Genomic DNA, 13,794 nt, shown 5'->3' on the forward strand with positions numbered 1-13,794 from the left:
CGTAAGTGGTGCTGCGTATTCTTTTTTTTTTTCTCTTTTTCTTTTTTTTGAGATGGAGTTTCGCTCTTCTTGGCCAGGCTGGAGTGCAATGGTGCAATCTCGGCACACCGCAACCTCCGTTTCCCGGGTTCAAGCGATTCTCCTGCCTCAGCCTCCAGAGTAGCTGGGATTATAGGCATGTGCCACCACACCTGGCTAATTTTGTATTTTTAGGAGAGATGGGGTTTCTCCATGTTGGTCAGACTGGTCTCGAACTCCCAACTTCAGGTGGTCCGCCTGCCTTGGCCTCCCAAAGTGCTGGGATTACAGGTGTGAGCCACCAGGCCCGGCCTGCATATTCTCTTTTTAACCTGACAAAAAATGCATAGGTAAACTTGGTCGAGGTTCTTTTCTGCCTCTATTTGTCTTGACCATGTGCTGATGAAGTACCTGCTCATGTCCACACTATTTGTTTGGGTTAGTTGGTGACGTTCACTTCATCCTACAGAAGAGTTTTGCTTTGACCTACCCCTTGAGAGCTGAAAGGAGGCCAAAGAAAGACTGGAAGTAGAAAAGACAGAGCCGTCCACTCTTTGTGACCATATTCCACATGTCCAGTGTGTGCCCACACTACAACCCTGTCAGATGTCTCAATAGTAGTGATCCTTATTTCCTAGGACTCACTCACATCCTTGCCCACTGACTTCCCCATTAGAACCTTTTAAACCCTCTGGGAATCTAAAGCTATATTATGACCCAGAGTTTAGATCTAACAGTAACAAAGCTTGCTAGGTTTGTGCTTGCTTCTTGGTTTTTTAAAAAACAACATTTGTTTTAGTAATACAAACACAGGTGGTTAAACTGTACAGAAAAGTAAGAGAACGATGAACACAAAAGTCAGGATAATCATTATGTCTGGTGAGGAGGAAAGGGGGTATGATTTCAGGGCAGAGAGTAGACAAACAGCTTCTAGGATACAAATAATGTTCCATCTGATAAATTGGATGGCAAATTCACAATTTTCTTTCTTTTATTTTTTGAGACAGCATCTCACTATTTTGCCCAGGCTGGTCTTGAACTCCTGGCCTCAAGCAATCCTCCAACCCCAACCACCTGAGTAGCTGGAATTGCAAACATGTGCTACTGCATCTGGCCACAATTTTTATGTTCTTCTTTAAACTGTAAATATGTATTTAAAACATTCTTTCATATGCATTGTATGTTTCGCATTAATTATTTTTATGTAAGCAGTCCACCATAGCTAGAACACAGGGTTTGAAGAGTAGAGTAAAAGGAGAAAAGAATGGAAAAAGAGTTTACTCTAAAGGCAAATAGGAACCTTAATCATGCTCTCTTGGGAGTAACATCAGGGAACATTTATACCCAATATTAATTAAAATGGCTTTCTCATAATCTATCTATCAAGAATGATAGGAAAAATCCATTTTTTCTAAGTTACCTAGATATGAAATACCCGACATCTTAAGCATCTCACTGGGGAACATAATAATATGGTTTTGATGTATTTTTCCAGGGAGAGGAGTTTCAGCTTGCCCTAGGGAACATGTTTGCCTCATATTCTTTTTTTTTTTTTTTTTTTTTTTGAGACAGAGTCTCACTCTGTCACTCAGGCTGGAATGCAACGGCATGACCTCAGCTCACTACAACCTCTGCTTTCCGGGTTCAAGTGATTCTCCTGCCTCAGCCTCCGGAGTAGCTAGGATTACAGGCACATGCTACCACACCCAGCTAATTTTTGTATTTTTAGTAGAGACGGGGTTTCACCATGTTGGTCAGGCTGGTCTCGAACTCCTGACCTCAGGTGATCTGCTCACCTTGGCTTCCCAAAGTGCTGGGATTACAGGTGTCAGCCACTGAGCCCGGCCTGCCTCAAGTTCTTAAATGACACAAAGCTGGGAGGGATGTGGAACAAATGTTTTATATTACAGAATTAAAATATATCTTGGCAAGTTGGAGTGACAGGTCAAATTTAGGCCAATTTCTAATAACATCTCCCATTTGTTGTGAACACTCGATATGCCAAGAGCTTTACATAATTTATCTCACTTAATCCCTACAACCACACTGTGAAGCTGAAATCCAGGAAAGTAACTTGCCCAAGGTCATAAGGCAAGTTAATAACAGAGTCATGATTTGAACCTAGGTTTGCAGGCTCAAGTTTCAGTCTCAAGTGAGATTCCTTCAGCCACCAGAAATTAACATTCAAAACTGAATCCTCTGCTATCACATTGGGAATTAAGAAAACAATAATAAATAAATAAATAAAAATCTCAATCCTCTTTAATTCAGCCTGTCACCCTCAGAAAACTGCATCACCCAACCTCAAGACCCTTGGGCATATGAGGGTATCAAGTACCTCCAAAGAATGATCAGATCAAATGAAAAAAAAACAAACAAACAAAAACAAAAAAGAATAATCAGATCAGGCCATTTTCATTAATGTAACACTTGGGGACCTCGACAGCTGCCAGGAAACCTCCATCTGTCCTCAAGAGCAAGTCCATCCTCAAAAGCAAGCTGTAACAGGATTCTCTCTGCAACCCATTCCCAGCTCAGCCATGTATGCCTCCCCATCTGTATTTAAGACTTTGCAAAACTCAAGCTCTGCAGTTATAAACGGAGGCCACTTACCACAAAGATTGCTGAGCAAGACCCCTCAGCCAGGCTATTGCCTACCTTCAATTTTCTCTCGTCCTCAGGGGCACTGTGATTTGATGGGTGTGTACAGCTGAGAGAACAGCACAACCGGCTCCAGTGCACAGTCATATCCAATGGAGCTATCCCGAAAGACAGCCAGAGAATTTTAATGAAAACCAGAAAACCCCTGGCTGCTAAATCCAACTGCAGTTCAGGCCTGCCAGCCCCTCCCCCTGCAGCTAAGAATCTCTGAGCCAGCTTTGCCCCAAAGAGCAGGGAAGAAAATCCATTTTGCACTCAGTAAATCCTTCCACAGCAGCCACTTCGCAGAGTCATTTAGGTTAAAGGTGAGGCATATGATAACTGCAACAGGACCCAGGGACCCTGAGAGGCACAGGGTGTGGCAGCAGCAGATTTGAGCCAACAGATTATGAAACAGTCATTTAAAAAAAAACAAAAAGTCTTTCCTTCTGCCAAAGCTCTCTGCCCACAGCTGCATACAAGGCTAGTGAGGAATCTTAACAAGCTTAAAGGGGCCGTATTTCAGATACTCCAGAACCAAGGTGGGAGGAAATAAGTATTTTGAGCACTTACTATGTATCAGGTGCTCTGATCTCATTTCATCCTCACTGTGAGATGGGAATTGTAAACTGCATGTAACAGATAAGAACATTGACTCAGAGAGGTTCCATAACTTGTCCAAGGAACACAGTTAGCAAGAGGGGAAGCAAGACTGAAAGTTCAGTGTGGGTGAGGCTCATCAGAAGTATCAAACTTTTTGTTCACAGAGAGCAGAAAAAAATGAAAAGAAAGAAAAAGAAATACTAAACTCAAAATCCTGACTAATAAAAAGAATGGTCATTTATTGACCACTGGCTATGTGCCAGGCACTAAGCTAATATTTTTACATGCGCCGTATCATCTAATCCTCACAGCAACTAGATAAGATACAGGTCATTATTACCTCCATTTAATAATGAGCAAACTATGGCTCAGACATTCAATAATTTGATCAAGGTCACTGCATCACCACGATTGGAACCCAGGTCTATCTAATTCTAGAGTGCTCACCTTAAAACACTCATCCTAACAGCATTCAGAAGGGAGCCACCTAGATCATCATGCCAAGCACGCAAGTTGCAGCAAGATTTCTGCTCCCCTCCCCAGCAGGTAATGCATATTCCAGACTTGCCTTTCAATTCCTCCCAGCAATCTTCAGTGGAGGCACAGTATCGCTGGCTCTGGGGAAGGTGATAGCTATGTCTCTACCTTCCCATGCACCATGGACTCAGTTGTCCCGACATGAGTGAAGGAGAAGGCCACCACCATGATCCAGAGACTCACATGAGTATAGAAGCAGACAGCATCTTTCCCCAGGCCCTGCTCCATAGGCCCATGCAACCTCAAGCAGCAACCTCTTCCTCAACAGCTCACAGGCCTGTTTTGTATTCTTAACAGGAGACCACGTGCCTCCTTTTTAAGCAACTGTGATTTCCCAAGGGAGATGACTGTCTAGACACAGCATCTATCTTGACAACCAGACTGGGCCACACGATGTTAGGTTTGATAATTTAGTTTTAGGGTCTGTGTTCAGCTCTCCAGTGAAGCCTCTGTGCTTGGCACCCCTGGGTAATCAGATTGAGTATCACTCAGTGCAGCAGCTGACACCCTGGGTTAGAACTGTCTATCCAGCCAGGCAAGTGTTACTTGCGGGAAGTCACAGGCATCTTATGGATCACACACACACAGGCACAACACACAAACAGTTCCATTAATGAGGCTGAAACTTGATAGAACTCTTCTATGCATGTTCAGAATTAAGTGCCAGGCTTTGACTGGTGGTGGACTGAATACTTAATATGTATCAGGTACTGTGGTGGGTACATTCACAGCCAATATCTTAACTGACCCGCACAACATTCTGTAAGGTAGATAGAATTGCTGTTATACAGATGAGGCAACTAAAGCCCAGAAAGATAGCATAATTTGCCCAAAGTCACACAGGAAGTGGCAAAGCTCAGGTTCAAATTCTTTTTTTTTTTTTTTTTGAGATGGAGTCTCACTCCACCTCCCAGGCTGGAGTGCAGTGGCGCGATCTTGGCTCACTGCAACCTCCACCTCCCAGGTTCACACAATTCTCCTGCTTCAGCCTCCACAGTAGTTGGGAATATAGGCAGGCACCACCATGCCCAGCTAATTTTTGTATTTTTAATGGAGACAAGGTTTTATTATGTTGGCCAGAGCTGGTCTCGAACTCCTGACCTCAAGTGATCTTCCTGCCTCGGCCTCCCAAAGTGCTGGGATTACAGGCATGAGCCACCAGGCCTGGCCTCAAATTCATTTTTAATATGACTCCAACACCCTTTCAGTCAATTATGAGTCCATTCATTTATTCCTCAGATAGTTATTGAGCACCTTCTATGAGCCAGCTACTGTGACACCTACAGAGGATACAACTGTTAACGTAAGGTAGGTCCAGTTACCAAAGAACTACTGTTCTCATGAGGATAGATGACAATGCAGATAGATAATTACAGAATGATGAGATGGGGCCTTAGAGGACTGATGGGATCAGGCCTCTCTGAGAAAGTGAGATGTGAGCTGAGACCTGAAAGATGAGAATGAGCCAGGCATTTGCAAAGCTAGGAAAAGAGTGCAGGCAATAGATACAAGAAGTGCAAGGGTTGGCTACCAGAAAAGGCTTGGCGTGTCCAAGGAACATAAAGGAGAACAGGGACCAAGGCTGGGTAAGCAACAGGGAAAAAAGAACGGTTGAGATGACACAGGGCCTTGTTGACCATGGAAAACACTTTGAATTTTGTCCAAAGGGCAATGGGAGATCAAAGAAGAGTTTTAATCAGGGAAATAGTGTAATCTGATTTGCGCTTTAAAGAGATAATTCTGGTTGCTGTGTGGAGAAGTGAGTGTAGGGAGTGGGCAAGACTTAAGAATAGGGGAGAGATAATGGTGGCCTGGACCAAGATAATGGTAGGGGAGAGGATTTTATATTTGGGAATAAGAAAGAAAATACTTGAGGTGATACTAAGTGTTTTTTAAAAAATAAATAAATAAAAACTTTGAAATTTAATTACAATTTAAAAAAATAAAAAGACAAACGAATTTTTTTTTTTTTTTTGAGACAAAGTCTTATTCTGTCACCCAGGCTGGACTACAGTGGTGTGATCTCGGCTCACTGCAACCTCTGCCTCCAGGGTTCAAGCAATTCTCCTGCCTCAGCCTCCCTAGTAGCTGGGATTACAGGCGCCCACCACCATGCCTGGCTAATTTTTGTATTTTTGGTAGAGACAGGGTTTCGCCATGTTGGCCGGGCTGGTCTTGAACTCCTGACCTCATGTGATCCACTCACCTCGGCCTCCCAAAGTGCTGGGATTACAGGTGTGAGCCACTGGACCCAGCCAAATGAATTTTTAAAAAAATAATGAAAATACTTGCTGATGAATGGTATGTGAATAGTGAAGGGAACAAACTCCTGGGTTTCTAGCTTGAACAACTGGGTAGAGAGTGGTACCACGTATTAAGAGAGACTGGAGGAGAAGCAAAATGCTCGTGAGATAGCCAACTATATCACACTAAGAAGAAAAAAAAAGTGGACCCCAGTTGTGTTTGTTCAAGGGGAAGCTAGGAATTAAAGGCCTGAAGCTGCTACTCTGGTGAAGATAAAGTGTTTGGGGGTTATGATAGAGAGTAAAGTGCAAGAATCTGAAAGGATGCCTTAGGAAACAGGGGTTCCACTTACTTCATGTGGCCATCACTGCCAAACTGGGACCAACGTGCGGAAGACAGACAGGAAAGGAATTCAGTCTGACATAAGGAAGGCTGTCTCGTGGTCAGAGTGAAATAAGCTGCCTTGGGAGTGGGAGAGGGTGAATGATGACTTCTCTGTCATTGGAAGGGTTAAAGAAAAAAACAGATGACTCCTTGACTAGAGGGTTAGAGAGAGAATTCAGTAATTGAATAGGGAAAATGCTACATAAAATCCTTCTAAACTCTGGAATTCTGTGGTTTTAAGATAAAATCTTAATTAATCTAACCTTCAGGACTGGAGTTTCTCCAACAGGGCAGAACTCCCTTGGTATGTCCTACCTCTCAGAAGGCAAATGAGAACAACGTTAGCTAATTTTAGTCACTATAAAGTGACTCCTAGTTCATTTCTAAGTGTCAAACAAGATGCTGAAAGGCTTTTTGGTGTAGGTGAAAGGCATATGCTATGGAACTGGATATCCCATATCTGCAATTGATTAGCGCTGTGTCCTCTGGCAAATTATTTAAATCCTCTGAATCTCAGTTCATTTCTTTGAAACAGGGGGAAAGCAATGCCTACCTCAAGATGTTTACTGTGAGGACCAAAGCCTTATGCCTGATACATTCTATTAAGAAAAATAATGAGGCTGGGTGCAGTGGCGCACACCTGTAATCCCAGCACTTTGGGAGGCCAAGGCAGGCAGATCACCTGAGGTCGGGGGATCAAGACCAGCCTGGCCAACACGGTGAAACCCTGTCTCTACTAAAAATACAAAAATTAGCCAGGCATGGTGGCAGGCGCCTATAATCCCAGCTACTTGAGAGGCTAAGGCAGGAGAATCACTTGAACCTGGGAGGCAGAGGTTGCAGTGAGCCAAGATCGCACCACTGCATTCCAGCCTGGGAGACAAGAGAGAAACTCTATCTCAAAAAAAATAAAAAAAAAAAGAAGAAGAAGAAAAATAGCTAACATCTGTTACTACAGATCCATAACTATATGCTACGCATGTGCTATGTGCATTTAAAAAAATCCAATCCTTACAACAACCCAGAAAGTAGCCACTATTATTATTCCATTGTAAAAATCAGAAAATTGATTTCTAAAGGTAAAGTAACTTATCCAAGAGTCATATAATTAGTAATTGCGCAAATTAGGAAAAAACAAACTTCGACAAAGTTGAAAGAAAAAGACAAAGAAAACCATATTTAGATAATTTGAAAGAAAGTTACCTACTGTTGAATTAACAAACAATTCATTTTACCAACTAGTCATTTAGTAAATATTTATTGAATATATAAATAAATAACTGAATGAATGAATTATTCCAATGAATATTTCTTGAGTTCCTGCTAGGCACAACATCAAGAAGCTAGGGTTACAGAAAATGTCCATCAATTTAATTGAGAGTTTGCCATTAACACCACAATCTTCAAACTGCAAATAAACTGCCAACATAACAACACTTAGTCCACGATAAAAAGTCCTAAGAAATGCCATTCTCAGCTAAGCGCAGTGGCTCCTGACTGTAGTCCCAGCACATTGGGATGCCAAGGCAGGCAGATAACTTGAGCTCAGGAGTTTTAGACCAGCCTGGGCAACATGGCAAAACTCCATCTCTTCAAAAAATACAAAAATTAGCCGGGTGTGGTGGCGTGTGTCTGTGTTCCCAGCTACTTGGGAGGCTGAGGTGGGAGGATCACTTGAGCCTGGAATGTTGAGGCTTCAGCTAGCCGAGATCACACCACTGTACTCCAGCCTGGGGAAGTCAAAATTCTCGGGGAAGTCAAAACTCTTAGAGGAGAGCTCTGAGCAGTAGGCAGATAACCAAGAGCACACAACAATGGAAGCTGAGAAAGGAGGCGGTCTCAAAGAAAAGATGAGTATGAGTAAGACTTCCACAGGAAGCAGAAATCAAAAAGAAGAAAGGCTGAAAAAATGGCCGACTTAATAAGTAGGAGTTTGTCAATGGACTTCTCTGGAACTGTGGGGAAAGAAACCAAGTTTCAAAGGGCAACTGGATGAATGGGTTAAAGAGGAAGAGGAGGCAGTCTTTTAAAAAGTTTGGCAGTAAAAGGAGGGAAAGGGTAAGAAAAGTAAGTAGTCTGATGAGGAGAAGCAGCAAGACTGTTAATAAGAGTATAAGGTGAGGAGCAGGAGCCAAAAGAAAAGGAAAAGTTGAAGACAGAAGATACATGGAGAAGATGTAAGAAAGAAACAGGAGGACCAGACTCCAGCACGTCAAGAGGGAATAGGATACAACACACAAGTGAAAGGCTACCCTTGGGAAATAAGTCACCTTCTGCTCTAAGACAGAAATGAAAGAAAAGAGATTTTGACAAATGGACATGGTGAAAAGTTACTCTGAATCAACCTTGAATACAGTACAGAGAGTGATCACATTGAATAACACTATTTTGGGCTGGGTGCAGTGGCTCAGGCCTGTAATCCCAGCACTTTGGGAGGCCAAGTTGGGTGGATCACCTGATGAGGTCGGGAGTTCGAGACTAGCCTGACCAACATGGAGAAAGCCCATCTCTACTAAAAATACAAACTTAGCTGGGTGTGGTGGTGGACACCTGTAATTCCAGCTACTCAGGAGGCTGAGGCAGGAGAATCGCTTGAACCTGGGAGGCAGAGGTTGCAGTGAGCCGAGAGTGCGCCATTGGCACTCCAGCCTGGGCAACAAGAGCGAAACTCTGTCTCAAAAAAAAAAAAAAAATTGAATAACACTATTTTGAACTTAAAATAATATTGATTTTCTTGGATCACTCCTAACTTGGCATTGAAAAGGACAACCACCATTTGGATGTAAGTTCTATACAGTTAAAAATCAGAATCTTCTTTTTCTGGACAGGAAGTAGGATTTATTGGTGGGCATTAGGAGGGAGCAGCACAGTGGAAGCCTTTGTGAATGCAGGGCCTGCCACTTGCCCAGACTGGAGATGTATTTGACCCCACAGCCATCTGGGATGAGCCACTTCTCATAGCAGAGCCACCATGTCTTCAAATTCATCTGCACTGGCTGGGCACGGTGGCTCACACCTGTAATCCCAGTACTTTGGGAGGCCAAAGTGGGCAAATGACTTGAGGCCAGGAGTTTGAGACGACCCTGGCCAGCATGGTGAAACCGCATCTCTACCAAAAAAATACAAAAATTAGCTGGGCGTGGTTGCATGTGCCTGTAGTCCCAGCTACTCAGGAGGCTGAGGCAGGAGTATTGCTTGAACCCAGGAGGTGGAGGTTGCAGTGAGCTGAGATCACACCACTGTACTCCAGCCTGGGAGACAGAGTGAAACTGTCTCAAAAAAAAAAAAAAACATCATCTGCATCGAACTTTGAAACGCCCCACTTCTTTCAGATGTGGATCTTCTGGTGACCAGGGAACTTGAACTTGGCCCTGTGGAGGGCCTCAATCACATGCTCCTGGTTCTATAGCTTGATGTGGATAGACAAGACAACTTGGCCAGTATGAACCCTGATCAAGGCTCCTTGAGGCTTTCCAAAGGCACCTCCACTGTCTGGAGCCTACACTGGGGACAGTACAAGGTCAGAGACATAAACATATATTAGAAAGGGCTGTCTCCAAGGTCCCTTAGAGCAACCCATACAAGAAACAGGCTGCATACACTACCAAGGAAGCTGCTGTTTGCAGCTATTGAACATCAGGCCCCAAAGAGGAAAGAAACTAGGTCGGCTTAATTGGCTGCAGAAAAATCAGTCTTACTGAGATGTTGGTTATGTTCTGTTTCTTAATCTGGATACTGGTTACCCTGACGTGTTCAGTTTGTGAACTTTATTAAGCTAAAAAAAAAAAAAGTTTTTATAAACTTTTTAACTTGAAAACTTTTTTAAAAAAGTTTTTAACCTAGGCCATGTGCAGTGGCTCATGCCTATAATCCCAGCACTTTAGGAAGCTGAGCTGGGTAGATTTCACTTGAGGCTAGAGGTGTGAGACCAGCCTGGCCAACATGGTGAAACACTGTCTCTAGTAAAAATACAAAAATTAGACAGGTGTGGTGGCACATGCCTGTAATCTCAGCTACTCAGGAGGCTGAGGCAGGAGAATCGCTTGAACCCGGGAGGTGGAGGTTGCAGTGACCACTGCACTCCAGCCTGGGCAACAGAGTGAGACTCTGTCTCAAAAAAAAAAAAAAAAAATTAGTTTTTAACTTCGAATCACCACTCCTCTACTATTTGTTCAGTTTTTAAAGAGTAACTCAAGAAAACTATAAATTCCTTCAGGCAGGGAACACGCCTTACCATTCTTTTAGATCCCCATAGCACTAAATCAGACTAGATATACAATAGGTATCTAATGAATATATGTTGATGTGATTGGAAGGATGCTAACACCAAATGTCGAGACTTAAAACAAATCTAGGCCAGTTGCAGTGGCTCATGCCTGTAATCCTAGCACTTTGGGAGGCCAAGGTGGGTGGATTGCCTGAGCTCAGGAGTTCAAGACCAGCCTGGGCAATATGGTGAAACCCAATCTCTACTAAAAAAACATACAAAAAATTAGCTGGGTGTGGCGGCACACACCTGTGATCCTAGCTACTCGGGAGGCTGAGGCAGGAGAATTGTTTGAACCCAGGAGGCAGAGGTTGCAGTGAGCCAAGATCGCACCACTGCACTCCAGCCTGGGTGACAGAGCGAGACTCCATCTCCAAAAAAAACAAAAACAAAAAACAAAAACAAAAAAACCCACAAATCTTTCTCTAGGAAATGGCAACTTCATGACTGCAAAATCTGGCAGCCCCCACTTTAGGCAGTGATTCCACTTAGCATCACTAATGATCTGGACAAACTAAAATTATGTGCCTCCTTTTGTGATGGTATGGGAAATATACAACCTCAGCTTTAGAATTCTTGCCCAAAATATTTAACCTGTATATAATCATGCAGAAATAATTATACAAATTCAGATTGTGAGATATTGTTAAGAAAACAGACCTGGAATCTTAAAAATATCATAAAACACAAATAAGCAGGGAGACTCCTATAGATTTAGAGACTAAAGAGGTAAAACAACTACATTTAATGTGTAATCTTGTTTGGATCCTGGATTAAAAACAAACCGACAGTTATAATGATTAACATTACAACATTAACATTATTATTAACGGTATTTGGACAATAGGGGTATGATAGATTGCAAAAATGGCTGTGATTGTTCATGCCCCTGTATCCATGCCCTTGAGCAATATGACTTTGCAGTTATTCCCATCAAGAGGAGTGTGTGACTTGCTTTGACCAAAAGATTGCAGAAGTGATGCTGTGCCAATTCCAAGCCTAGGCCTTAAAAGGCTTTGCACTCTTCCACTCTCTTAGAACCTTCCCATAAGCCATGGAAACAAGCCTGTTCTAGCCTGTTCTAGACCCCTCTAGAGCAAAGAAAAGCCATCCAAACTGAGGCCGACTTAGACCAGCCAGCTCCTAGTCAGTCCAGCAGCTGACTCCAGAGGTATAAAGGAGCCCAGTTGATCAGCTGAGCCTAATCCACATTAGAAGAACCACCCAACTGGCCCGTGGAATTATGAGCACTAATAAACTGTGGTTGTTTTAAGCCACTAAGTTTTGACATGATTTGTTTATCAGCTAGCTGATCAAAGGCAAAATTTAAATATGGACTCTATTAGATGACATAATGGAATCAATGTTAAATTTCTAAGGCATGATAATGGTATTGTGAAGAAGAATATCCCCCTTACACTTAGGAGAATACTGATATATTTAGAGATAAAGGATCATGATGTCTGCCCTACCCCCTAGTGTAAATATGCATTTATAAAGAAAGATAAATCACATGTGGCAAAATGTTAGCAATTGGTAAACCTAAGTAAAGGGTTTTTTGGTTGTCCTTTGTATTAATATGTTTGTTTTAAATTTTTCAAAATAAAAAATTAGATAGAAAAAAAACCACACACCTCTATTTACCCCATAACACAGCAAGCTACCGTGCAGTGAACAGATCCTTTCCATCTCCCACCCCCTGACCCTTTTTACTGGAGGAAACACTACTACTGCTGAGTGGGGAGGGAAGTAGATATAAAGTGCAGTAAACCAGGGTTATATTATGATATAGTTAAATGAAAGACTCATTAATAGTTAAGAAATGTTTAAAGGTAGATGTTAACAGCAAGCAGCCATTAAGGTTTTCTTCCTAATATAATCAGAAGAAAAATTTGTGTAGGGTTGGATGGGACTTGAAAAGAACAAAGCTTTGGCAAGAAACATGGGCAGGTCTTTGAATTATTTTTTGTTGGAAAACAAATATTCCTGTGTTTCTCTATTTTAAGAGATTTCTCAAACACCTGCAAATGAGAAGGGTATCTTGTATTCATCTCTACCCCCTGAAAATCCCTAAAGAATCTTACCAATATAACCAAAATCTGTTTATTCACAACCTAATGAAAGCCTTCTTTAATTTGGATTTTCCCTCAAGTGATATGCAGCAATTATTAACGCTGTATATTGACTTATGTGAACAAACCCAGAGGCCTACATTCAAAGGATATGGCTTTCTGAACTAAAATCTAAGGACTTCAGCTTTATTATGCCATATAGAAAAATTCCACTTAGAGTGAATGGCAAACAAAGCCCATTCTCTATATAAAAAACAGTAATCCAGGTAGGAAGATTTTTTTTTTTAGAAATATCACTACAAGTCTGTTCAAAGATCTTTGACTTCGAAAAAGTCCAGTAGAGCAATCCCATGTATTACCATTGTCAGATGAGAAAAACATTCAACTTATATAAGAAAGAGAAGAAAACATTCAACTTATAAAAGAAAGAGAAGAAAATGTAATACTGTACATTTAATGAGTTGGTTGTTCTCGTTCATCAGAACTGAAAAATAAATGCAGCAAAGAATTTGTTTTAGGCATCATTGGGCTCAAAGCCAAATCCACGCCTCATTTTTCTTACAGATTTCCTGGATTTTTTAGCGCACAAACCCCAGGATGCTTCAGAATATAGTTTGAAACTATAGCTTTAAATTAAAATGGCTGTGCAAAAGGCAGGTACCACATACAGAGAGAATTTTCCAGTTATCTCTACAAACTTCATCAGATTCAGAGAAACCAAGCAGGCTATCAGGTCTTCAAGGAATCTTTGATGTTCAAAGAGAATTTTACTGTACACATTAATTCTCAAAAATGTTCAGGGGCACTGTAAAAACAACTGCAGGGCAATAGGCTTTCCTAGCCCAAATCTGCACATTAGCCTATCTCATGAAAGGACTAGCCGTCAGCAGACCTAGACATGGTCTAACACAGACACTGAACTCCCATTGACTCATCACCGGAAGTGTCAACTGTTTAAAGAAGGGTGGATTACTCATTTACTCATTTATTCTATAAACATTTTTTTTTTATAGAGACGAGGTCTCGCTT

At 41.9% G+C, this 13,794-nt stretch overlaps 1 protein-coding gene and 1 non-coding gene across 9 annotated transcripts in view; both read right to left on the reverse strand.

Annotated features, from left to right (window-relative positions):
* RAB30 (RAB30, member RAS oncogene family) overlaps positions 1-13,794 on the reverse strand; it is a 93,030-nt gene that overhangs the window by 51,944 nt on the left and 27,292 nt on the right. For 2 of the 8 annotated variants that reach the window (XM_016921723.4, XM_063783318.1), the window contains exon 2: positions 2,677-2,777. The exons of 3 other annotated variants lie outside the window; for them this stretch is intronic. The gene's annotated coding sequence lies outside the window, so the exon portion shown is untranslated. Of the gene's footprint in view, positions 1-2,631; positions 2,652-2,676; positions 2,780-3,231; positions 3,288-13,794 lie in introns of those variants that run through there. 3 more of the 8 variants (XM_063783317.1, XM_054661580.2, XM_063783315.1) reach the window with 3 other exon arrangements.
* On the reverse strand, positions 9,975-10,109 carry LOC112204886 (small nucleolar RNA SNORA70). Its single transcript, XR_002938632.1, has one exon. It is a non-coding gene; the product is annotated as a small nucleolar RNA SNORA70 (small nucleolar RNA).

This window comes from Pan troglodytes, chromosome 9 (genome assembly GCF_028858775.2).
Source record: "Pan troglodytes isolate AG18354 chromosome 9, NHGRI_mPanTro3-v2.0_pri, whole genome shotgun sequence".
NCBI classification, from domain to species: Eukaryota; Metazoa; Chordata; class Mammalia; order Primates; family Hominidae; genus Pan; species Pan troglodytes.